Source organism: Diceros bicornis, chromosome 9 (genome assembly GCF_020826845.1).
Source record: "Diceros bicornis minor isolate mBicDic1 chromosome 9, mDicBic1.mat.cur, whole genome shotgun sequence".
In the NCBI taxonomy this organism is placed as follows: Eukaryota; Metazoa; Chordata; class Mammalia; order Perissodactyla; family Rhinocerotidae; genus Diceros; species Diceros bicornis.
Genome location: NC_080748.1, coordinates 56950538 through 56976367, shown reverse-complemented (window position 1 = coordinate 56976367; position 25830 = coordinate 56950538). Strand labels below are relative to the sequence as shown.

Below are 25830 nucleotides of genomic sequence, written 5' to 3'. Positions count from 1 at the left end.
CTTATTTCAGGGACGGAGGTTATCCTGAGTTTCAAATCTACTCAACACTCAAATAATGACACCTTAGTAGCCTCAATTTAGCCAAGTGGACTTATTTTTAAGTCCAATTTAGTTTCATTTCAGTTAAGTTTTTACTTCTTATAAGAAAGATGAAACTCTAATCTTTCCCCCCTCCAAAATAAAAGCTATTACCTATACATATTGCTAACAATGGCAGACACCAGAACCGTATTTTAAATGTGGAATGCTATGGGAAAAGATGTGTGAAAGTTGTCTGTCTCTGTTATGCTGGGAACTACAAAAACCCTTCCCTTTAAAACATTGAATGCTTAAGTCAAAAACTCTGATGTGAAATCATGACATCAAAGTCAATAAGGACAGAGGAAAAAAAACGTGTCAACTTCTGGTCCATCTTTCCTTTCCTCACTGTGGCCAAACACCAGAAAGAGCTAGTTTCTACCCACTACCTTCAGCCTCTGCCCAAAGACATCTGTCTTTAGGTTTTAGATAAAATTGCTCTTCTTAAATTCTGAATCACAAAACCAATCAACTTTCTTAGTTCTCTTTGCATACAGTTGAAACTATCAAGCATCCTCGATTTTTTAAATCTGTCTTTTCGGCTTCTCTTCATCTCTCTACGGTTTTTCTCAATTTCCTTCAGTGTTCTCCATTTTTAATAACAACACTTCCATGGGAGCATTTAGATCCATTAGGATCCACTGCTCCCCTAGCCCAATCCCAGCTCCCCTAGCCCAATCCCAGCCCCAGCTCCTCCTGTCCCAACACCAGGAATTCCCTGGGCCAACTCCCAACTAAGCTATAATCTTCTTTTCCATCTTTTGGGTCCTCTTGACAAAAAAACTTTGTAGGTCTCACTCTTCCCTTCCCACCTCAGGATAAAATGTCTCCTTAGCTAATAATATCTTTACCATTCCCTGCTAATTTTCTCTTAATATTGTGTGAGCAAAGAAACTGGAACAGAGTGGTGCATAGAGGAAAGAGAATACGAAAAGTAAAACAGAAAAGAAAGAAATGTGAAGCAGAAAATAGATTAACAAAATAGGGGATGAAAGAAGAAAAGAGAAAAAACAAGAAAAAGAATTCAGTTCTGACTGCTGATATTTTGGGTCATGTGATCATTATAGCTATATTGGGCTTAGATTTTATATGTAGCATCTCATTTAAAACTCACACAATACTTTAAGGTTGACACTATTATTATCCTCATTCTATACCTAAGTGAAACTTGATGGTGAATGACTTCAATGAAGTCAGAGTCTTTTTGCAGGTAGGGCAGGAGTTGGAAATGTGGGCAGTGGGTGAAACTAGTTCTTTCTGGACAGAGGTTTTAGGATGAGTAGTTCGCCTGCAGTTACATAGCTAGCGTACAGTTAGGATCCCAACCCAAATTGGTCTCACACCAAAGTTCCTGTCCCAGAAGCCCAGGAAACAAAAAGGGGCCAACAGGTAGAAAGTTACCAGGCTAACAGAAAGGGTGAGAAGAATGACATTCCCTTTGCATAGAGATTCATGATGGACCTCAACCAAAAGTGAGATTTGGAGTAGACTTTCTTTGATCATTTTACCAAAGTATCGTGAGATCAGCATAGAGTGATAATTGGATATTTTAACTGCTCCAAAATCTTCCAATCAATCTATCAAGCTTCTAATATACTTATGTAAATTTATATTTTTATGGAAAAGAAGAAATGTAAGTAGTTGCCTAGGAGAAATCTCTATAGTGATGGAAAGTATAAAATAGCTAATGTAGAGTAAGGAAAGAAACACAGCAAAAATATCTAGAAAATGGCATATGTACACGCACTGGTGGTATTTGCGCATGAAAACATCCTGAGCATTTCATGGCCCAATAATAGTGCCAGATCCACTAGTACTTGTTACCAGAAATCCCTGGTAACAGGGAAAACCGCTTAAGAAGTGGAAAAGGACAAATGCTGTCAAATCATTTTCAATAGAAGAATTAAGAGGGGCCCAATAATTACAAACCAATGAATAGAAGCACTATCTCCTGGAAGATAAATAAAACAAACCATCAAACGAGTAATTATCACCTAAGAGACCATGAAATATTATCTAAGGAGAAAACAACAGGACTTCATGAAGTGTAAATGTTAACAAGTCCATTTAAATTAACGGACTGTGTTTAGCCTGAATGCACAATGCAGAAGGAAATCCAGTAATTATCAAGCTGGTAAAGACTCATTTAGCCTGCCACAATGCTTAGAAATTGGCTAGTTCCTTTGTCTCATGGCCTCAGTCTGCTTAGCATTGGGAAACTTGCTTACTGATGGAGAAAAAAGTTCAGAATGTAGTATAAATGAAATCTTTTACTAGCCAGAGGTCTATATGCTACCAATTTTCTGAGTCTGATAACCACCAACCATAAAAATTTTCTCACTGTTGGTTCTTCTTTTTAATATAAGACCTTCACCCACTCTTATTTCCACCACCTGTCTTCTCTGCAGAATGATAACATCAAGTTTTAGCATGAAGAATCCTACTCTCTGGGACAATTATCCATTTCATTTTATAAAAGACAATGGTCTAATGTTCATTAATAAAAATGTTATTTAATAAAAGTGATCTATCACCTGAGCCCCTCGTGGGCTATTTCTAGTTCTAACTGAAAATATTTGTTAAAAGAGTGAAAATCCAAATCTTGACCACAGACTATGAGCCAAAACTCTGTTAGTTACCTTAAATACTTTATCATATTTCATATTCACAACACTTCTGTCATGTAATCATTCTTGATCCCAATTTTACACAGTATAATCTTTCTCATTGTATTGGTAATACATGCTCATTATAGAAAATGTGGAGAATACAAGAACGCACAAAGAAGAAAATAATCAGACACCTTTCATCAATCATTGTTATTTTCTCCCAGGGTTCCTCTTTGCCTATTAGATCTTACTGATATACATTTTTCAATGGCATTTAAAAATAATTAAATAATTATTTCTCATGCGACTACAAAATATATCATCTTATGGGTCTACCTATCGATATAACGTAATTCCTCTGATGTTCTCAACAAAACCATACAAAAATCTTTGACCAAATCTCCGATTATTTTCTTTGGATGGATTCCCTAGAAGTGAAATTACTTGTCAAGGGGTATAACTTCTAAAATGTTATTGATGCCTATTGTCAAATTTATTTCCATAAACGTTATACCAGTTTAAATCTACCAGCAGCATATGAGTATCTATACATTTGCCAGCACTTCAAATGATCATTCCTTAATCTCTCTAATAATTTAATAGGTAAAAGCAGAATTATTTTGCTTCAACCTCATATTTTCACAATTTTATTGGTTATTTTATTTCTTATTTTGTGACATCCATTGACTACTATTATAGATTTCTTATTGCTTTCTTATTTTCTTTATATACCAGAAAATTTCATCTTTACTTTCCCAGTTTTTCATTTAGCTTCTAATTCTGATTTTTTTTAAAATTGGCAGGTTTTAATTTTGCATTCTCTATCTTTCTCCTTATGAATTATTCCACTCTTTAGAAATCTCTGTAGGTCATCCATGAAACATCTTTCTGCCCTCAAAATCCAAGCAATTGCCAAGTCCTACAATTCTGCTCCCACATATCTCTTGATTGCATTTTTTTCTATACTCAAGCTACCAGTTCAAGTTATCATGATCTCCTTACCATTTTAACAGTTTCCTAGCTATATTACCAATCTCTAGATTTGTTCTCTTCTAATCCATTCTCACTGATGCCAAAGTAGTCACCACCTTGCTTAACACTTTTCAATGGTGCTCCATTTCTGTCAGGATAAGATCCAGATTGTTAACAAGGCTTACAAGCCCATACCCTCCAGCCTCATTTCTCCCCACTCCCCACTCTCGCTCAAACTCTAGCTGCAGTTATAGTGAGTCATTCTAGTTCCTTGAGGGTTCCATCCTTTTTATCATCTTTAACCTGTTGCTCACTCTATGCCCCACGCCTAAAACATTCTTCTTTCTGAGCTCTCCTTACCCTTTACTCTCTTTTCAGGAAAGACTTCTATTCGCCCTTCAGGTCACATATTATATATCCTCTCAGAAGCATTCAGTGACACCACCCCAACCTGCTCCCATCCCCACCTCCCCAGGCTAAGTTAAGGGCCCTACTGAGTGCTCAAATAGCAAAAAGCATCTCTCCATAGCAACACTTAGCACACAGACTGCCTGTTTGTGTGGCTGAGTATTCTTCCCCCATCCCCAACACAGACACACAGACACACACAGGCACACACACACATTGTAAATCTTGAGGGCTGTAACCAAGACTGTCTTCTCCACAGTTGTATTTCCAAAATGTATTACAGCATCTGGCACATAATGAGCTCTAGAGAAATATTTGTGGAACAAATGAGATTAATTAAATATTTATACTTGTTTTCTTTCTAATTTTTAAAAAATATTTTATTGTTTGGAAACCAAAATATGGAAACTCTAATCCATATGGATTTACTTTGCTAATAGTGGAACGAATCCCTTTCCCATTGATATATGATTCTTCCTTTGTCACATATTAAATTCTTCTATATTCTAGAATGTGCTTCATGGCTGTCTGTTTTATTCCAGAAATCTGTCTTTAGTTTCTTGCCATAGAAACAAACTGTTTTAATTATTGTCTTTTTATAACACATTTGAATATCTAGTGCAAGCACCGCTCATTAATTTCCTTTGTAGAAATTCTACCAGGTATTCTCACATCTTCATTTCTTTTAGATAAACTTCAAAAATTATTTTCTCAGGTTCCAAAATAAATGTTCTATTGGAACTTTTGATTGGAATTACATGAATCCTATAAAAAGGTTTGGGAAGAGTTGACATTTATGATATTCAGTTTGCGCATCCAGGAACAAAACTCAAAGAAGCTTCTACTCAAGAAAGTCTTTATGCCTTACAGTAAGTGAGTGTGATTTTCTTTATCTGGGTCTTACATTTTTATTGCAGAGATTTTTTTCCTCGATGTTTTACCTTTCTCTGTGTTATTGTGAAAAAAATAGTCATATAATATACATGTCATATGATATGTATAATATATAATATTTTATAAATTATATAAATATTATACATATACTATATAAAATTCAGTAAGAATCCTAAATTTTCCTTTTATCTGTTGGTGCTGTGAGATAAGCATGACTGTACAGTACTCTTGGTCACAACGGGGTCATGATTAAATCCAAGTCTATCTGGATTCCCCCCCTGCACTTTTTTCAATATGAATTACTTTCAAACTTTTAACTAGTGACAAAAAAGAGAACACTGGAAAGGAATGAGGGGAGAGGAGGGTTGTAGGGGGGCAGTTTTCTCCAAAACCTCTTAACTAAAGCTAGCTCTCGATGCAGAGGGACCATGCTTATGCTGTGGCATCTGTGCATGTTTTGGAATATTGCCTAAGTCTCCCAAGATGTGTGTTTCCCAGTTTGAAAAGTATAGTCTGTAGTTCACTATTTTCCCTCAGGAAGTTCAGTGGACACTTAGTCACATTTTAGGCCAGGGAAGCCTGGGTTTAGAGACAAAAGATAAATTATTTAGATGCTTAGAGCTCTCCAGTACACAGCACAATGAGTGCTCAGGACTGCTGGTTCTCAAGTCTAGAAGTAAGCCAGTTGCCATTTAATGGATAGCCACAGAATGCATTCTTCCCATTAGTAATAACAATAAAAGGATGCTTCGGATGCTTAGAAAGTTTGGCAACTAATATAAAAGGTAAATCTAATAGCTGTAGCTGCCATTTGACAAAGCATCCATTTGAGGAAGGGCCTTTCCCAAATTCTAAAATTACGCAGATTTTCACAATGGTAAACTAGATACAATTAAGAAATATATTTGATAAAGACTTTTGATTAAAAAGTGAACTTTGATATGCGTGCTCTGCTTTGGCAGCCTGGGGTTTGCAGGCTCAGATCCCGGGCGTGGAGGCACACACCACTCATCAAGCCATGCTGTGGCTGTGTCTCACATACAAAATAGAGGAAGACTGGCACAGATGTTAGCTCAGGGATAATATTCCTCAAGCAAAAAGAGGAAGATTGGCAACAGATGTTAGCTCAGGGCCAATCTTCCTCACCAAAAAAAAAAAAAAAGTGAACTTTAAGCATCTGCAGACAGGTTCACAGCAATTAACACATAAAACCCTAATTTCAAAGTTCTCAGCAAGAGAAAAGGGAAAATGATCAATAAATGGCCTAGAAGCAGAATAACAGCAGTAGGCAAGCTGTGTGGGACCAACAAAGATTTTCCTTGGACTGATGGCCGAGGACTTTATCACTTTCCTCTTGAAGAATGCTTTGAGTTAATGCCCAAATCATATGGGATACAATCAGTTAAAGCTTGTTTGCTTAAACTGACCGCTTAGTGAATTATATGTAATTCATTCCACAGTATGAGTTCGGTCATTCAAAACATATGCCTTTTGTCTTGTTTACAAAGTCCTCAGGAAAATGAATCTCTCAGGTATTTCAGTCAAAATTCCAGTGGTTAGAGAAGACAGCCAGGTAAGCAGTACCTATGGAATGATAGTGAGGTGAGGGATGTCCCGGATTGGGTGTACCACAACCTACGCACACATACCACATCACCTTTCCGTAGAGGGCTGACCGCTCCTGAGATTAAACACCCGTGAATATAATAAACAAGACTGACCCCACAAACCACAAAGTAAAAACGTATCCCATTATGTCATTGTCACACCGTACAGACTGTAATAACATTTTCAAGTACTACCGGGTAAGGAAATCCTCATTTCCATACCATTCTAGTACTTTTATAAAGCCAGAAGGAAGCTCATTTATTGCTACTACATATTTTATGTGAAAAAAATTTGAAAAATCATTGAGAAAATAGACAAAATTTAGGTGATCTGGCTTCTCATTCTGGTTCTGTTACTAAAATTCTGGCAAGTTGCTTAAGATTTATATGTTCTGTTGTCTTCATCTAGAAAATTCATGAGTTAGACTAAATAAGCCAATGCTCCATTCCAATTGAAAATCTTTGTCAATTAGATCTAAGATTTACAGGAAGCTAAAATTTTACTAAAAATCCTGGCCTGTTTATCTGCATTCTCTGTCTATCCTGACATTTAGAATCAACCAAATGTTTTACTAAAATTTTTTCTGATGTCATATCTCAATTTTCTCAAGTTGATTTTCCTAATACTTTAAACACTGGAGTACAGCAAATATCAGAAAGATCATATCTGCATTATAAACTGTGGAAGTGAAAGCCAGTTTTAAGTTTGATCACATTTCATGAAAAATAAATGCTATACTTTCGCTTACTGATTACCATAAATGTTTGAAAGCCAAGTTATAAAATTCTTCAGTAAGCCTTTGGGAATCCAGCTCTAAACCCAAGACGACACATGACCTGGTCAGCAATGGGAAAGAACAAAAACTCTAGAACTAAAGGCAGAGACGGGTGTGTTGTGGGGAACACCCCTTTGGAAGACAGAGCTGCTAGCTGCAAACTGAGTGGCCCCTGAGTTGGATTTCCACAGCTCTGTATCACGAATGGAAATGGTGGTTAAGAAAAACAGGAGTCAGACAAGTCAGTTTAGCTATTAATTATAAAGGAAAGCCTGGTTAAAATAACTTTTCTATTCTTATCAAAGGGCTTCCAAAACTGGTTTTTCAGGACTAGGATATGAATAGAGGTTGAAAATTGTCTCCATATCCATTAATTAATTCTTAGATTAAAACTCAGGATATAACACAGAAAAGTTGGCTAAAAGCACACGAATCCCTGTGGGAAACCACACACCCCCATTTAACCCCACCCTAATTTATTCCTTGGTACATTCATGCAAAAAAAGAAAATGTGATTTTCTTATTTGGGGAAGATCCAGTGGAGGGGGTTTGGCATCGCTCTCTCACAGCTCAGTAACTTGCAATGTTTTTAGCAGTCAAGAAAAAACAAATAAGACTTATTATCCATAAAACAATGCAGTTCAGCATTTCACCAAAAGCATCATCAGTGAAAACAAGGAGGTCCTTTTAAAAAACACTTTTATAGTCACTTGAAAAAATAGACCAGCAAGTGCCGGCCCCTTGCCGTAAAGAACTGACTATCCTTATGTATGACAAGATTCTCCAGCTGACAGCTCCCACACGGAAACTCAAATAGGCTCTCATTTCTGTGATGCCTGAAAATGTGTAAAATTGCCAAGAAATTAAAAGCCATGCCATCTAAAATCACAACGAGGAACAGCAGAGCTGTTGACAAGCAGAACAGCCCGTTGGAAGTTGTGAAAATTTAACTGGAAAAAAGACAAAGTTAATACAGTAAGTTCTAATTTTAACCATTTGTGAAGAAAACAGGGAAAGTTATACAAGTAAGGCAGATGTATTTATGTTTGCAAATCAACTTACCTCTCTTGAGCAGAAAACCAGGACTTTTTGTCTAAACAGCCTGCACTGATTCCCGAGGTAGATCCGGCTGAAACTAAAGTGTACCTGGAGTTTACTGTGTGTAGTTTCCACTTCTACCTGACCGTGTTAACGAACAGTTGAGAGGTTTCTCCCTCGGTGGCTGAGTCACCCAGGGAGGAGGTGGGTGGTGTGAAAGAGGGTGTCACCTTCTGTAAATACCAATTCAACTAAAAGGCTCACTCATGGACCTACTGTCTTTGCTTGGTGAATTCTTTGAATAATTTATGGCCTTGTTACATCAAAAAAAATGTGCTTCTCTTATCACCCTTTTAACTGATATCAACAATATGTACAACTATATCACTGACAAGTTGGCATAGTACCCAACCTATTTTGGATTCTCTTTTAAAAACAAAAAACTCAAGGCAGGAGGAATCTCTGTCTGCCCTTTCTACCTGGAAGGCTGGGGCACAGATACACACACAGGAAGTATACTGCTCATAGGAACCAAGATCCTTTAGGAGAGAAAAGTCTTTTGGAACCCTGGGATCAAGAAATACAAAAGGAATTTGTTACACGAATTCTACACACAAAATATTTTGTAAAACTATCAGAGGAAAACTACATTCTGAAATATAGGAATTCTGATCCTTATATAATTTCACCATATATAAAAATGTGAAAAGGATGGCTGAAATTTCTTGCACATCTGAGGAGAGCAGTAGACACCAGAGACAACACCTGCTTCTGGAGAGGAAAGAACAATCCAGAAGAGCCACCTAGGTGGGGGATCCTATTACAGGTTCCGAAATGCACCTTCCATAATAGCCAGGAGGCTTTAAAGAAGCTTAGCAAATCTGGAACATTGCTCACAGACGCCAGGTCATTAGAATTTCCTGGATCACCTTTATTCATCTGTCACCCCAACAATTAACCAAATCCAGTTTTAAGACAGCTCCTGAAAACTACAGTCCAGCTGAGCCATGCCTGTGGAAGGGACTATAACCAGAAGTAGAAACATTCAGATTGGAAGGCACAGGCAATAGCAGTAAGCAGTCATTATGAACTGGGACATTACTTCCTTAATGCGCCCTTATTCTGGGCTGAGGAATTTAAAAAGCTAAACTGAAAAATGTTCTGTAAAAGTAAAACATATAGACATGTCTCTACAGCCTTTTCATGAAACTTCACACAAAATATTTTAGAAATATGTTTTAAATTTTTGTGATGCCCATAAATGTTGATTGGATTGAGGTTGGATATTAATACTGCAGATGAGAAAGTTGAACAACCAAGATGTGACTTGGCTCAACTCAAAAAAGAAATCTGAAGTCATATTCAGCACCATAAAGAAGTCATATTCAGCAAAACAGAAGTTATATTCAGCATCATTCAGTATTCATTTAGCCAAATGAAGGGCTAAAACAGTTTAAGAGTCAGTTTGTAGGCACAAGTAGGTAACCTTACATTACAGAATGTCTAAATGTACATTTTTGTCCTTCGTAAAATATAGAATCAGAAAAATAAGTTTTTACCTTGTAACGAAGTAAAATACACTACCCAAGGTACATTTAAGGCTTTTGAGCTTCCAAGCAATTATTTCTGTGTGTAATTCAGGGTTTCTCTCATTTTACATACCAAGAACCGATACCACTAAGCCACACCAGTGTCTTTTCATTTAGAACCACATCTTTGATTCAAAAAAGGGCTAATTCTAAACACTTGGGCAAAATTCAGACTCCTCGTTGCTGAAGAGACATTCAGCAAAAAGACTGTCAAAAATTAAGAATCTCAAAATTTGAAGAGGTCAGATCAAGAATGCGCACGGGTGTGGAGGTGGCCAAATAGGTTTGGCCTTGGTTTCACTCAGGCCTTGAACCGGGAAGCCTTGAGAATGCTTAGAATAACTTGACTTCACCACGCCTATTTCACAGTGAGTGCCAGAGTTCTTGAGGTCTCTTTAGAACATAAGGTCCTAGGCTGGGACAGCAAATGCTTTATCTCAGATGCCAATGCCAATTGCTTGGTGCTGGCTGCCTAGAGGGATACGATGAGGTTTGTAAGGCAACTTTGGACTTACACAGGAGAGTGCCATGGTTAATTAGCAATGTCTGCCACAGGTCTCAGCTGGGGGAGTGTTTGCTGACCCTGTCTCCTAAAATAGGGTGGTGCTTTTTCTACAAGTTGTATCCAATGAAACAATCAGCCAAAAGGAGCAGTTATTATGACATAATAGTGAAAACAGCAAAACTTATATAACACTTTTAATGTGCCAGGCTTTGTTCTAATCACTTTTCATGCATTAATTTAATAATTGTTATTAAATGATTGTCACCTCCTGCTATGGTCAAAATTTGTATGTTGAAATCCTAACCCCCAAAGATGATGGTATTGGGAGGTGGGGCCTCTAGGAAGTGCTTAGGTCATATAAGTGTTCTTGTAAAACAGACCCTCCAGAGCTTTCTAGCCTCTTCCACCATATGAGGACACAGCGAGAGGGCCCAGGCTATGAACCAGGAAGAGGGCCCTCACCCAACCATGCTTGGACTTCCCAGCCTCTAGGACTATGAGAATTAAAATTCTGTTGTTTATAAGCTGCCCAGTCTATGGTATTTTGTTAATAGCAACCCAAATGGACTAAGACACCTCCTCACCCCAGAGAGATTCCAAAATTGATGCTGAAAATGCAAAAAAATACAAATAGGACACCAGCTTTGAAAGATAGAAGTTTCCCCATTTTTCTCCCAGATGGAGAAAATAAATGTTATGTGCATGTTAAAACAAAAGAACTATCATTAGGGTAATAATTACAGAACCAATTTCTCTTTGGTTAGGAACAGGCGGATGTCAGAATTAATGAATTACCGCCAGTGCTGCAGAAGCTGGTGCATTGCTTAATACATTTTGATGGCACCAACATGATGCAGACCACTGGAAAGCACAGCACAGAGCCCACAGGAGCCTGAGTTCCATTTTCTGTACAGACCCACTATTCACAGTGGGCGAATCACTTAACCCTTATGCCCATGTCTGTCTTGGTGCAGTGAGACTGAGGTGATCTTTGCCAACTGGACAAGTCACAATGAAGACATCAGATTTTTTTTAACCAGGACTCCAAACGTGTGCTCCATGGACAACATCAGGAGGAACCAGGAGGACTGGGCCCTGAGTTCCTGAGGATTTCTGACTCCTCTTTATGCTCAAAATAGGCAACTACCCTTGCCCAAAGAAACCAGTAGAGATTAGGCATGGTTGATGATGATTATAATGATGATGATAAAAATAACAATAACAGCAGCAACAACAACAATAGTTTAAGTATGTACCAATCATTGCTAAGTGCTTTACATACATTCCTTCATCTGATCCTCACAAAAATCCTACACTATAGGCACTGTTGTTCTGTCGTGATAGAGATGAGAAAACAAAAGCCTAAGATTACACAGCTAGGAATTAGATGAGTCCAGAATTCCAGTCTAGGCAGGTTGGCTGTAGAGTCCACATTCTTGGGCATGAAGATCCACTGTCTCTCCATAGCGCCAGAAAGAAGCATGGGCACTTTAATCGAGAGACTGTAGCGGGACTACAGGGTGGCCCAAGCCCTGATTAACAGGTGACAGAAAAGTACAATGGTTTTTAGCAGGAAATGTATGTATACATGGATGTATGCATGCACTTACATCACTCATAGCATCAAAAATAATATACCACAGCCCACATAAGCTAGATTGCAATGTCAGACTGGAGAATGGCCAGGAATCGCTTCAGAATCTAGGGTCCTTTAATGATAGTGCAAATCTAACTCACCAGTTTTCTTTTTTTTTCTTTTTTCTTTTTAAATAGACTATTTTTACAGCAGTTTTAGGTTCACAGCAAAATTGAGGGGAAGGTACAGAGAAATCCCATATACCTCCTCCCCCCAACACATGCATAGCCTCCCCTATTATCAAGATCTCCCACCAGAGTGGTACATTTGTTACAATAGATGAACCTACATTGGTACATCATTATCACTCAATGTCCATAATTTACAATATGACACCACTCTTGGTGTTGTACATTCTATGAGTCATGATAAATGAACAATGACATGTATCCACCATTATAGTATCATACAGAATAGTTTCACTGCCCCAGAAATCCTCTGTGTTCTAGTCATCCCTCCCTCCCCTGCAACCCCTGGCAACCACTGACCTTTTCACTGTCTCCATAGTTTTGCCTTTTTCAAAATGTCATATAGTTGGAATCATACAGTATACAGCCTTTTCAGATTGGCTTCACTTAGTAATATGCATTTAAGTTTCCTCCAAGTCTTTCATTGCTTGACAGTTCATTTCTTTTTAGAGCTGAATAATGTTCCATTGTCTGGATGTACCATGGTTTATTCATCCATTTACCTAATGAAGGTCATCTTGGTTACTAACAAGTTTTGGCAATTATGAATAAAGTTGCTATAACCAATCCATATGTAATTTTATTTTTTAAAAAAAATTTACACAATATTTTGAACCAGTCATATATTTATATTTTTCAGAAATTAAAAGTATAAAAGGAGGCCGGCCCCGTGGCTTAGTGGTTAAGTGTGCGCCCTCCGCTGCTGGCGGCCCAGGTTCAGATCCCGGGCGCACACCGACGTACCACTTGTCCGGCCATGCTGAGGCCGTGTCCCACATACAGCAACTAGAAGGATGTGCAACTATGACATGCAACTATCTACTGGGGCTTTGGGGGAAAAATAAATAAATAAAATTATTAAAAAATTAAATAAATAAATAAAAGTATAAAAGGAAATACAGTGAAAACTCTTTCACCATCTCCAAACTTCAATCTCCAAAAAAGTGCAGTTATTAGTTTCTTCTGGGTCCTTCCAGCGACATTCACATATATAAATATATAAGCTTATATATATTGCTTATATAGATATAAGCAACTGTAAGATCTAGATATTTCCTCCATTTTTTACACAAATGCTTGCATATTACACTGTTCTGAATCTCACTTCTTTCCTTTAACGTTATATCTTAAAATCTTTCCACATTGTGTTTGTCATAGCTGCTTGGCATTCCATCATATGGATATTCTGTAATCTTTTTCAACTATCCACTATTAATGGACATTTCTATCATTTCTGGGCTTCTGCTAACAAACAATGCTGTAGTGAATAACACTGTACATAAATATTTGGCATGTGTGTGTATATATCTGTAAGATAAATTCTTGCAGATATAATTGCTGGACCCAAGGATTTATACATTTTAACTTTGGTAGATAAATATTACCAAATTGTCCTCTGTGATGGGTTTACCAATTTATCCCTCTTATTCTTATTTGTCTTCTTTAATCATTTGTTCATTTAACAAATGTTAAGTGCCTAATAGGCTTCTAGTACTGTTTCAGTCCCAAGGGACAGGAAAATTAATGAGACCCAGTGCTTGCTCTCCAGGAATTCACCATGTCTGAGGAGACAGACATTGAATTAAATAGCTATAACACACCAGGATAAAGTAATACAGAGCAATTTTATGGGTGTCACATAACGAAGAGGCTGAAGAATTCTACCTGGACCTGGGAGGTGATATTGACACTGAGTTTTGAAGTTTGAGCAGATGATGATTAGATGGTCAAGAGGGAGAAGAACCACCCATCCACTCTGCCTTCCTAGATCTTCTTCTTAACGTCTTCCATATTTCTGCTTATGAACATAGTTCAGGGTTTGGCAATCGGAGGCATAGCTGGTCCAATTAACGAGGGAAGTAGCAGCCAAGATATAATTGGGTAAGCACGACTTGCAGCCAAACTCGCCTCAATGGTGCCAAAGCTGAGAAACCCTACTTGAAAGTTTTGCTGCTTTCCTCCGTATTCCCGGATCCACTAAAACCAGCATTTTTGCAGCCCGTCATTACCAGTTCCTCAGAGTGTTATATGTCCATATTTTCCTAGTCTCATAGTCTTCTGTAGGCAAACATGAGCTAAACTGCAAATAGAGTGCAATCCTCCTGGCCACAAGCTGAAATAAACAATTCCACAGGGATTAGAAGGAAGCGTTGCTCTTTCTTCCACTGAAAAACCTAGAGTGGCAAATCAACTTTTATAATTAGTCTTACTTTTAAACCCATATTGCTATTTCATAATTTCGTGATCATCATTTCTGATTTTCTTCAATTCGCAGTCATTTCTTCCACTTTACACTAGTCTCTCCATTGCCAAATATTTCATGGTATTACATCAGAAGCCCCTTGAGATCAGAGACCAGGCCTTTATATCTGTCTTTATTAAGATAATGTGCTAAAGATGTAGCACATTCTTGACTCATATCAGCACTCAGTAATTGCTCATTGAATGAAGGAATAATGATCACAATGTGTGCACACACAAGGGGTATTCAATGTTTGCCAAAAATCTGGTCTATCTGTTTTTTAAATCTGATGCTGTTAGATTTTTCTATCCCTGGCTGAATTATAGACTGTAGTAGGCTAAATTAAAGACTATAATATTAGCTCTTCAACTCACCTGTAACACTCTGTTCTCTTAAAACTAGATTTCTCTACATTTTATGGAGATTGCTCAAATAATAATTATCATAGCTGAACTTATCGCCCAACGTTGAAAGCTCTGTTGTCATTGCCTCCTCCCTCACTTTCTCCACATCCACATCCCATTAAATTTTCACTGACCCATCACTGCCAATTCTACCTCCTAATTCAGTCTAACCTTCCCCTTCCACTTGACTCCCACCACCCCTGCTTTGGTTGGGACCTCAATCATCTTGAGGGAACACTACTTCAATCACCTGCTAACGTGCCTCTACCCTATTCAAATCTGTCCCCTGCAGAGTCAGTCAGGCTCTTTCAGGTTGTAAAGACCAGAGATAAGCTCCGGAAACCTCAAGCAATGGACGTGCACTAACAGTGGCAGTTAAACAGGGAAGAGCCACAGGACCCAAAAGGATAATACTTAGAAATCTACAGTTTATTACAGGAAAAAGATGCGACGTAGCAACAACATTAAAGTAAAGATAAGCATCACAGCTACAAGCCGTCTGACAGTAAGGCGTGAGAGAAGCCACTGGTAAGCTGCAGTTGTCCTCCCTCTAAAAGAGTCTTTGCAGGATCCACTTTGTCTCCCAGATCAAGAACTACTGACTTGTGAATGGATCACCCAAATGGAGTCTCAGCTGGACTTTCTTATACCTTGGTGGTCAGGTCGGCATATTCCTGCTGTGTGACCAGGTCACCAGGTACAAATCATCAATCTCACTGTCATCAATAAACAGTGCTGACTAGCTGGTACAAACCATCCTGAGACTCTTAGGGTGCATGGTTAGAAAGCAATGCTATTAATCGGTATGTTTCAGATGAATGCTACGCAAGCTCATTTCTTATTTTAGTAGAATAACTCAGGCTAATTCCAAGACTGCTGGAATTAACCCTCATAGCACAGCGGTTTTAGTTTAAAGATTCAGGGGGATATAAGGCAGACATAATACAGTGTCAGCAGGCTTTCCTAGAAATTAAGTAATATTTCCTGCTGGTTACCTTGCAAAAACAACACTAGTTGTCTGGAGCAACTCTGAGCACCGAATAGCAACTCTATGAGTCTCCCGACCATGACTCAGTGCCCCAAGCTCTGATTCTCTTCCTGCTTCTTCTTTCGACCATGTTACCAATTTATCAAGTCTCTGCACGTACAGTTTAAATCCTCTGAGAGAGATCTGCTTGAGTTGGTCAACCACCATCTCATATTGAGTTCCCATAGGTAGAGCTCTTGCACCAGGCCATCTCCTGGGCTTCTGACGAGCCATAGAGGACAGTTTTGCTCAGACACCTACCCCATCTCAAGCAGCTGTGATCAAGGCAATAGCCTTGTATGGTTCAAAGCACAGTTCGCCTAAGCCCCACACTGCTCAGAGGTGGGCTACAGGCACAGCACACATCAAGTTATAACTTTCTCCACAGTAAAGACACATCCCTCCTTAACATTATTTTTCCAAAACAGATACCATCATGTCACTCCCCAGCTTCAAACCCATCACAAGTTCCCCACGTCCCATAAAATTCAAACGTCTTACATTCGTATAGGACTGTGTTGTACAATGCAGCAGCCAATAGCCATGTGTGGCTATTTAAATTTAAAGTCATCAAAATTAAATAAATTTAAAAATTCAGTTCTTCAGTTCCACTAGCCACATTTCCAATACTATATTGGACAGGGCAGATAGGATAAGCACAAAGTTGGTATGGATGGCCTTTTTAAGCCACTTTCAACTATTCCAGGCTCATCTCCCACCACTTCCTCCCTCCCGCTCCATGCACCCTAAGCTCTAACCACATCAAAATCCTTGCTGTTGCCCAAACATTCTGTAGTACTTTAGGCCTTTAATATTTGTCCTTATGCCATTTCTGTGATCTGAAATATCCTTGCCTGTTGTGTACCTGGTAATGCCTTATTCACCTTTAAAGGCCCAGCAAACACAAAACCAGTGCTGTGAAGATTTTCCTACCATCCTACTCCCCAAACACAGACAGGTGCCCCCTTTCTCTCTGCTCCAAGGGAACTCTATATATGCCTCTATCATAGTACTTAACTATATGATATGATAAACTAGTTATACCCAGCATATCACATACATATCTAGAAGATCTTAGTAGTGGAGGTAGTATGGCTAGTCCGTAAGAGCACAGACTCAGGTGCCAGATGGCCTCTGCCAATGACTACTTGTGTAACCTTGTGCTAGCCATTTAATTCCTCTTGTCTCAGTTTCCTCATCTGTGAAATGGGGATTATAAAATAATACTTCCCATATAGGGTCATGACAAAGACCAATTGTGTTAACATAGAAAAAGCACTTAGAATAGGGCCTGGAACTTAGTAAGGTGCTACCTAAAAATTAGCTATTAGTAGAATATTAATGCATTTTATTTAGTCACACATGAAATGTATCTGAGAAAAACAAGAATGTAAGCAAAACTAACAATCCCACTCTTCTAGATACACTTAATCTGCCCAATGGTCAAATTCTTTAATAAACAACATATAATTAGTTGTCTACGACTAAACATAGGTTTTAGAAGATGTATGAAGGTTGTCTCAAGAGTCAGCCCCTGGAACTTATTGATGAATTATTGATGAATTTATAAAAGGGTAATCATGAAGGAAACTTTTGTCCTTTGACCTAGAAAGGATTATTTATAAACAACAGAACAAGAGGTGCCCATGTGTATTGCAGCTCTCACTGTAGTGTTCCATAATTCCTTTCTCTCAGATGACAACTTATTGTTATTCACATTCTCTTCTATTGATTGCCTTGGCATTTCTCTCTTTTTGGTCCCAATCCTTCTACTCTTTCCCCAGTGTTCTCATACCCATCATGGTGGTTTCATTTTTTTTCTTGAAATCTGTTTTATCTCTCCTCTAATAATTCACTATTGTATTAGTTTCCTATTACTGCTGTAGCAAATTACCACAAACTTAGTGGCTTAAAACAGCACAATTTATTATCTTACAGTTCGGGAGATCCGAAGTCTAAGGCAGTTTTATTGGGCTAAAGTCAATGTGTTGGCAGAGGTGTTTCCTTTTGGAGGTTCAGAGGGAAGAATCTATATCTGCCTTTTTCAGATTCTAGAGGCTGCCTGCATCCCTTGGTTCATAACTCCTTCCTTGCATCATTCTAACCTCTTGCTCTGTCATTACGTCTCCTACTTCTGACTCTGATCCTTCTGTCTCCCTCTCATAAGGACACTTGTGATTATGTTGGGCCCATCCAGATAGTCCATGGTAATCTCCCCATCTCAAAATCCCCAATTTAATCATATCTGCAAGCTCCCTTTTCCCATGCCAGGTAACATATTCACAGGTTCTGGGGATTAGGATGTGGATATCTTTGGGGGAACATGATTCAGTCTATTGCATTTATCATATTTTTACAATTTCTCAGCATTCTCTATGACTTCATCTATTTTTACAATTTAAAAACTAAACATTTCATTAAGTAAACAAAAGTTCAAAATACCTGCAATTATTTGATTTAGTAAATAAATACAAAAAAATCTATACTCTTAAAAATAGGTGACCTCTTTAGGATTGCATCTAAAATTTTATATTTAAAAATCTTGTAAATAAATGTTAGAAACACATGCAATTTTTACAAACAGTCATTCCCTGTGTTCCATTCACAAGTAATATAAAAATATTAACAGGCATGTTTTCAAATGATCACTAGATGCTCGAGTATTGGTTGCAAAGATCACGTGAAAACTGTTCCCAGCTGAATTTTGGGGAAAACATACCTAAGCTGTATATATTACCTATGCAAGCACACACGTACATACCTCTATATATATACCTCCACATATTTGTATTTCCACATATATAATACATGCATTTATACATATATATCTCAAGTATATTTATGAATATATAGCACATATACATTAGATTTATACATACATCTACACACACACACACACACACACACACACTCACACACACATCAATATCTCTACCTGTGTTTGTCTTCCCTATCAGAATGTAAGCATCTTGAGGGCTGGAGCCTAAGCTTATTTATCCTTGAGTCCTTAGCATCTACACTGGGCCTGACCGAGCCAGTTCTCAGTAATTGTTTCTTAATTGAATATATTTGCACTACCATGTGACACATGGGAAAATGGAATTGAAGTCACCTGACCAGAAAATGAAATCACCAGACCCTTTCTTTTCCTGTGTCTTCCTTTTCAGTATCTCAGCCTTCAAGAGAAGACTAGAGAATCATGGTTCAAACCGTCCTCCTCATTCACGCTTATATTTCTGTTGCTGTTTTCCTTTACCTCTTACACATTCTGATTGACTGAATCTCTCAAACCACCTGGGTTTCCCAAAATTGTGTCCTTGCTCTCTTGTCACACACAGTATCTGAGAAGCCCCCACTTACTATACCTTCAGCCTTTCCCACTCGCTTCCTCTGCCCACTACTTCATTCCTCCACTCACTTCCTCCTCATGTTTCTCCTTACAATTCATCTTCAAATTGTCTCATATTTCCCTTACTTTGTATTATCAAAGGATAAATCCTGCAGAAGAAAGCAGAGAATTCCAAAAAAATTTTTCATTTCCAAATATTATTGTAAATTAATGGATTACCCTTTACTGAAACAAAATTTGTGATAATTTTAATGACATCCCTAGAAAACAGTGATTGTCTTGGGGCCGGCCTGGTGACGCAAGCGGTTAAGTGCGCGTGCTCCACTGCAGCGGCCCGGGGTTTGCCGGTTCAGATCCCGGGCGTGCACCTACGCACTGCTTGTCAAGCCATGCTGTGGCGGCATCCCATATAAAGTGGAGGAAGATGGGCATGGATGTTAGCTCAGGGCCAGTCTTCCTCAGCAAAAGAAAGAGGAGCATTGGCATTGGATGTTAGCTCAGGGTTGGTCTTCCTGACAAAAAAAAAAAGAAAAGAAGACAGTGATTCTCAAATACTTTGGAATTAGTGCACCTTATCATTGCTTTGATTTTACAATAATTCCCCCTGCCAACATCCCATTCCTCTCCTAAGTCATTTAAATTAAAAGTTATTAAAAATAATTGCCTCAGTAATTTGAGAGTGTGTATTGTATTTGTGTGGTGTGTGTGTGTGAGAGAGAGAGAGAGAGAGAAGTCTTATGGTCATTGAGAATATTATGAGGTAATTTGCTTTTTTATTTCATTCAACTCACATCACACTCTTGAAATTTTTATATGTTTTTAATATTTTTTGCTGTTAGTTTTCTTTTTATTTTCCATTTTCTCTACTTAATACTTAGTTCTTTCAGGAAGAAAAAAATTACGTATGTTTATACATTCAGATGTCTTCTATAAAAACAAATCTTCACTTTTACTAGTTCTACTAATACCTGATATAAAGAAGATGAGGAAATGTTAAACTCACAAACCAATCAAATTCCCAAGGCAAGATAAAAAGGAATGTAAAGACTTGATTAAATTCATTTTTATACATAAAAGGCACAATACTGACCTATAGTTCCAAAGTCATCATCTGTTTAAAATATGACAATTATTTTTAAAAAGTGCATCTTATGGAACATTTCCTCCCAAGCAGGGGAAATTTCCAAGAAACTATCAAGATCCTTGGTCACAAATCCTATATTAGCAAGTAAAATATGACACTCTTTGGCTTTGAGCACAGATAGAGACAAACGTTGATATGAAAGCATCAAATAGAACAAAAATGTTATGACAGCTTTCATTATTAACATAACTGATGCAACTCAGAATCAACCCTCTTTTTTGCTCTTTTTCTGTGGCCAGAGGTCAGTAATCTTTTTCTTAAAGGTCCAGATAACAAATATTTTATGTTAGACTTTGTAAACCATATCCAAAAATTCAACTCTGCCGCTGTAGCAGAAAGCAGCTGCAGACAATATGGAAAAGGAATGGACATGGGCAGAATGGTCTACAGCAGCCAGAGCTGGCAGTACTGGGCCAACCTCCGGTTCATGCTAACCAACCCTCCTGGAAAAACGTGTCTTTTATCCTTCCTCCTCTCCCTGTGGAGAGGAAATGCTAAATGAGAAAAAAGATCATAAACGTTTAGTCAAAAACCTCCTTTTCAAGACAAGGATACCGAGGTTCTGAATGATCAGAGGACTTGCCAAAGATTCAACAACTTCATTAGTGTGGAAGTGAGAGCAGAGCCCATTCAAAATTACGGAACGTTTCTTGCCCCCTTACTATGTCAGGTAAGCTTTGCAGCACTTCCGCCTTATCTGATTTCATTGTCTCAACAACTTTCTAAAGTACTATTATCACCTTCATTTCACCAATGAAGAAACTGAGATTCAGAGAGGTTAAGCAACCTGCCCCGAGTTTCCCAGCAGGCACACAAACAGGGAGGAGCCAAGGTTTCTAACCCTTCGCTACTTGCTGCTGCTACTCCCGCTGCAGCTGCTGCGACATGCTCACCACTCCACTCTCCACTGCATACTATTCCACGATCCTCTTGAGAAGAAGCCTTTTCATTTTAGTGCGTGTATTTTCTGTCCTTGGAAGCCAACACTCGACTTCCCACTGTCGCACCTGACTAAGCTGTCACGGTCAGGAGTTTTCCCTCTCGGAAGCACTCGCATAACCTGACTTGTCTATCCAGTCTAACTATAATTCTGCAACACAGAAACAGGGAGGGGACCCTGACATTACACAGCCACGGCCAACCCCGTGGAGAAAGACTGAGAAACCTAAGTGTTTGATCTTTGCTTGCGCAACAGCAACCCAAGAAGACCCAGAGGAGTGTCCCTCCTACTCTGTTAGACACCTGGGGCAGCGCTGTGGCTCATCCCAATGTCACAGCCACTAGGAGTCCAGGGAAGTCCCCCAGAAAAACTGGACTGGAGCGCCCTGTCGTTTCACAGCTCAAACGTGTGATTCTTTTAGAAGGTCAGGCCTCCCTGGCACCCCTGACACTGTGCTACATTCGCATCCACCCACCTCACCCACTTTGTTTTTCCATAAGCCCTGTCGAACAAGCAGGTGTAGAAAATCTAGGGAGGAATAAAGACACATTCAATTCGCATTTCTTTTCTGAATAAATATATTTCTGTATGAAGGTTTGGCAAGTGTCACACCTGAAGCCTCCACCATGAAAAGAAAAAGTCATCACATCACAACAAATGGCAAGCTGTGAGCTGAAAAAATGTTCTGTAAGTTGATGCGTTCGTGCTACAGAAACAAATCTTACTCTTCATGTATCCTACACATGAATGTAGGAGAAATTATGTGATCTATACACTTTTATTTTCATCTCAGATTCTAGAAGAGGGCATATATAAAGTATGTTATCCTCAGATTACTGAAACCCATAAGCATGTATTCCCTCTCTGTCTTCCCCTTCTCAACCAAGGCCCATTTTTCTCTGTTAAAATACATAGGTTCAAATGAAAACAATTAAATGAGAGCAAACTTCTGTCTTGCAGCAAAAGTAATTCCTAGTGGGTTTCTAATAAAACTACTTGATAAGGTCTATTGTCCATTACTCTTTCATCCAAATCTTTATTTCTCCAACAGTAAGAAAAAAAATGTCTGGAGTCAAATTGGGTAAGGCAGCCCATAGGAGTCTCCAGTAAAGTAAGACAAGACTGGGATAGTGAAGCAATGGGTCACATCCTAAAAGAGCAGCATTAAACACCTTTCTTTCCCTTTCACTCAGTCAGCAGAGAAAAACAATGGAGGCTCTTCTGGGGGCTTCCTGAGTTGACTGCAAAGATTAGAAGTAAAGTGCAAACTGGTGCAGCCACTATGGAAAACAGTATGGAGATTCCTCAAAAAATCAAGGATAGGGCCGGCCCCGTGGCTTAGCGGTTAAGTGCGCACGCTCCGCTGCCGGCGGCCCGGGTTTGGATCCTGGGCGCGCACCGACGCACCGCTTCTCCGGCCATGCTGAGGCCGTGTCCCACATACAACAACTGGAAGGATGTGCAGCTATGACATACAACTATCTACTGGGGCTTTGGGGGAAAAATAAATAAATAAAAATTAAAAAAAGAAAAATCAAGGATAGAACTACCATATGATCCAGCTATTCCACTGCTGGGTATTTATCCAAAGAACTTGAAAACACCAATGCATAAAGATACATGCACCCCTGTGTTCATTGCAGCGTTATTCACAATAGCCAAGACTTGGAAGCAACCTAAGTGCCCATCAAGGGACGAATGGATGAAGAAGATGTGGTATACATACACAATGGAATACTACTCAGCCATAAGAAACGATGAAATCCAGCCATTTGTGACAACATGGATGGACATTGAGGGTATAATGCAAAATGAAATAAGTCAGAGGGAGAAGGTTAAATACTGTGTGATTTCCTTCATTAAGTAGTAGATAATAACAACAATAAACAAACACATAGAGACAGAGATTGGATTGGTGGTTACCAGAGGGGAAGGGGGGAGGGAGGAGGACGAAAGGGATAACTTGGCACATGTGTGTGGTGATGGGTTGTAATTAGTATTTGGGTGGTGAACATGATGTAATCTCTGCAGAAATAGAAGTATAATGATGTACACCTGAAATTTATACAATGTTATAAACCAATGTTACTGCAATAAACAAAAAAAAAAAGCCAACATATTTCCCATACCTGTGTGGTTTGCCAAGATAACAGAGGCAAAGCAAGAAATGTTAAAAATTATGTTATTGAAGCCATTTACTGAAGGTAAACAAAGTTATTTAAAAGTAACAACAAAAAATTACCATGGAGAGGATCTCACTGAAGCACTTCAGATACCTCCAGGCAAATGGCTAACCACAGAAAAAACAATTGCAATGTTGCACCTGAACTTCCCACTGCCGTGTGAGTGGCTGGGCAGCTTCCTGGGGCTCCAAGGGAAGGTATGCAGCCTGCCCTGTGGGCTGACCCACCCTACACAGCCAAATCTGACAAGGCCTGAGTAAATACACTCTCAAAAGCAAAGACATTCTTTCAGGATTGTGCAGAGGAATTTGGCAGCTGTGTCTTCCTTGTGAGGTGTGGCATACAGAACAAGTTCCTCAGCCAGGGGCATAGGATTATCTACAGCCTCTCTAGAAGAAATCACTACTAAATTGTCTTTATCCAGAAATCCACATTTACATTAAAATGCCTGTAGCCTTCCACTGCTACTGATATTTTTAAAATATTAAAACAAAAATCATAACAAAACAAAACTTACCCTAGCAAGTGTTACTTGTAGTGAACCAAGTAAAGAATGGAACTAATACGGTATACTTTGCATAAATACCATTTCTACTTTTCTCTTTCCTTCCTTCCTTCCCTCCATAGAACACCAATTAAACAGCTCCTGACATTCATGGTACATCCTGGGAACCTCATAAGGATGACTCTAGTACCTCTTACATCCCCGGAGGGATGATAGCCCTCAGACCCAGAACAGGCCATCCATAGGGTGCTTCCTAAAGAACCTAAAGAACCACAGGTTCACTCCTAAAGGATACTGTGCATACAGAGAGATAGCAACGTCTTTTTAACTATAACCTTGTTTCCACAGGCCATATTAGTCATGGGAAAAGTTAAAGGCTGGACAGGAATTTGGTTCCAGCCCCCATCTTTTTATCTCAAGGATTCCTACTAGACCCAACCTGAGGTCACTATCTCTTTATTTTTGATGTGTGCTTCTGTTTACTTTGGACAGAATACAATATTGGGTGATAAAGGCACCATTACTCTGCTGGCCTGCAAATGGGTAAAACTACTTCTCCACTGGAGGGGAGGAGTCTTAACGCTGAGTCAGAGAATCAGGGAGACTGCAGAGGTAAGCTGAGCTGTCACCCTGGACTAAGGGCTGAGTCTCTTGTTGATTCTCAATGGGAGTCAATTGTCATGGCCCTGTGAATCATTTGTGAACTAGGCATGACCCTCATGAATGCCAGCATTGAGTGAGTGGAGTACTGAAGGTTTTTTGTTGTTGTTATTTTGTTGTTTGCAATAAAGAAGACTCTCTGAGTTGTCTTTGGGCAGGGGTGGATGAAATAATAGGCCAGTTCCTGGAGACCAGAAAGACAAACTAAAAGACAAGAAGGATACTGGGAGAAAGAAGTCACACAAAATGCCTGTGGGACGGTTTCAACCCTCCAGGACTATACTTGAGTTACCTCAGGGACGGGACGGAAAGCTATACTGTCTATAATCATTTCTGTTTGTGTGTGCTGGAGCAAAAATTATAGTAGTTTATAGCCTTTCCCTCTCCCCAGCCTCTATTAGAGCATTAGAGCATTGCCCATTCAACTGTACCCTCTACTACTTGTATTTCCAAGGTCAATCTTCAGGATGAAAGTACTCATAGCCAAAGAACAACTACATGCCATAGAACCTGCACAAGATGAAAGAGAAGAAAACTGACATGCCCTAAAACTCTATTGGGCGGTGAGGAAGGAGGTGATCAAAAAGCAAGATGGTAGGGAGAAGGATTGTGAGTTAGAGAGACAGTAATTGGGGGATAAGAGAGTGAGAGATTCTCTAGAGTTGCTGGGCACTGGAGAAGTACTATCCTACCAGCATAAGTACATCCCTACCAGCATAAAAACATTTTGAGCACATACCACCAAAATAGTATATTGACTTCTTTTTTGTACTGCTGTGTATTTCTTGTTGTGCAGATTACCCGTGGGCAACCCAGCACTATTTATCTTCCAAGATCTCTTATTCACAAGGCCTAAAAGACTAGGAACTACATTTCTCAGAATCCCTGCCAGCAGGGTTTTGCGTTATATTCTGCCTGTGACAGATACTCACGTGAGCTTTGGAAGGTGGGAGAGAAGCAGAAACCATAATATTGTTCCTGTGCCATTAGCAGGTATGTCATGTGTTTTGGCAGACAGTAGATTTAAGATGTTTCTAGAAGCTTCTGGTATTCCTCCTGTAATTTATTTCATTTCA

General features: G+C 39.0%; 1 protein-coding gene across 5 annotated transcripts in view; it reads right to left on the bottom strand.

Annotated features, from left to right (window-relative positions):
* Positions 1-8513, bottom strand: part of SCEL (sciellin) — a 103649-nt gene extending 95136 nt beyond the window's left edge. For all 5 annotated transcript variants that reach the window (XM_058548337.1, XM_058548341.1, XM_058548340.1 and 2 more), the window contains exon 1: positions 8407-8513. The gene's annotated coding sequence lies outside the window, so the exon portion shown is untranslated. The remainder of the gene's footprint in view (positions 1-8406) is intronic.
* Between the last annotated feature and the right edge of the window lie 17317 nt (positions 8514-25830).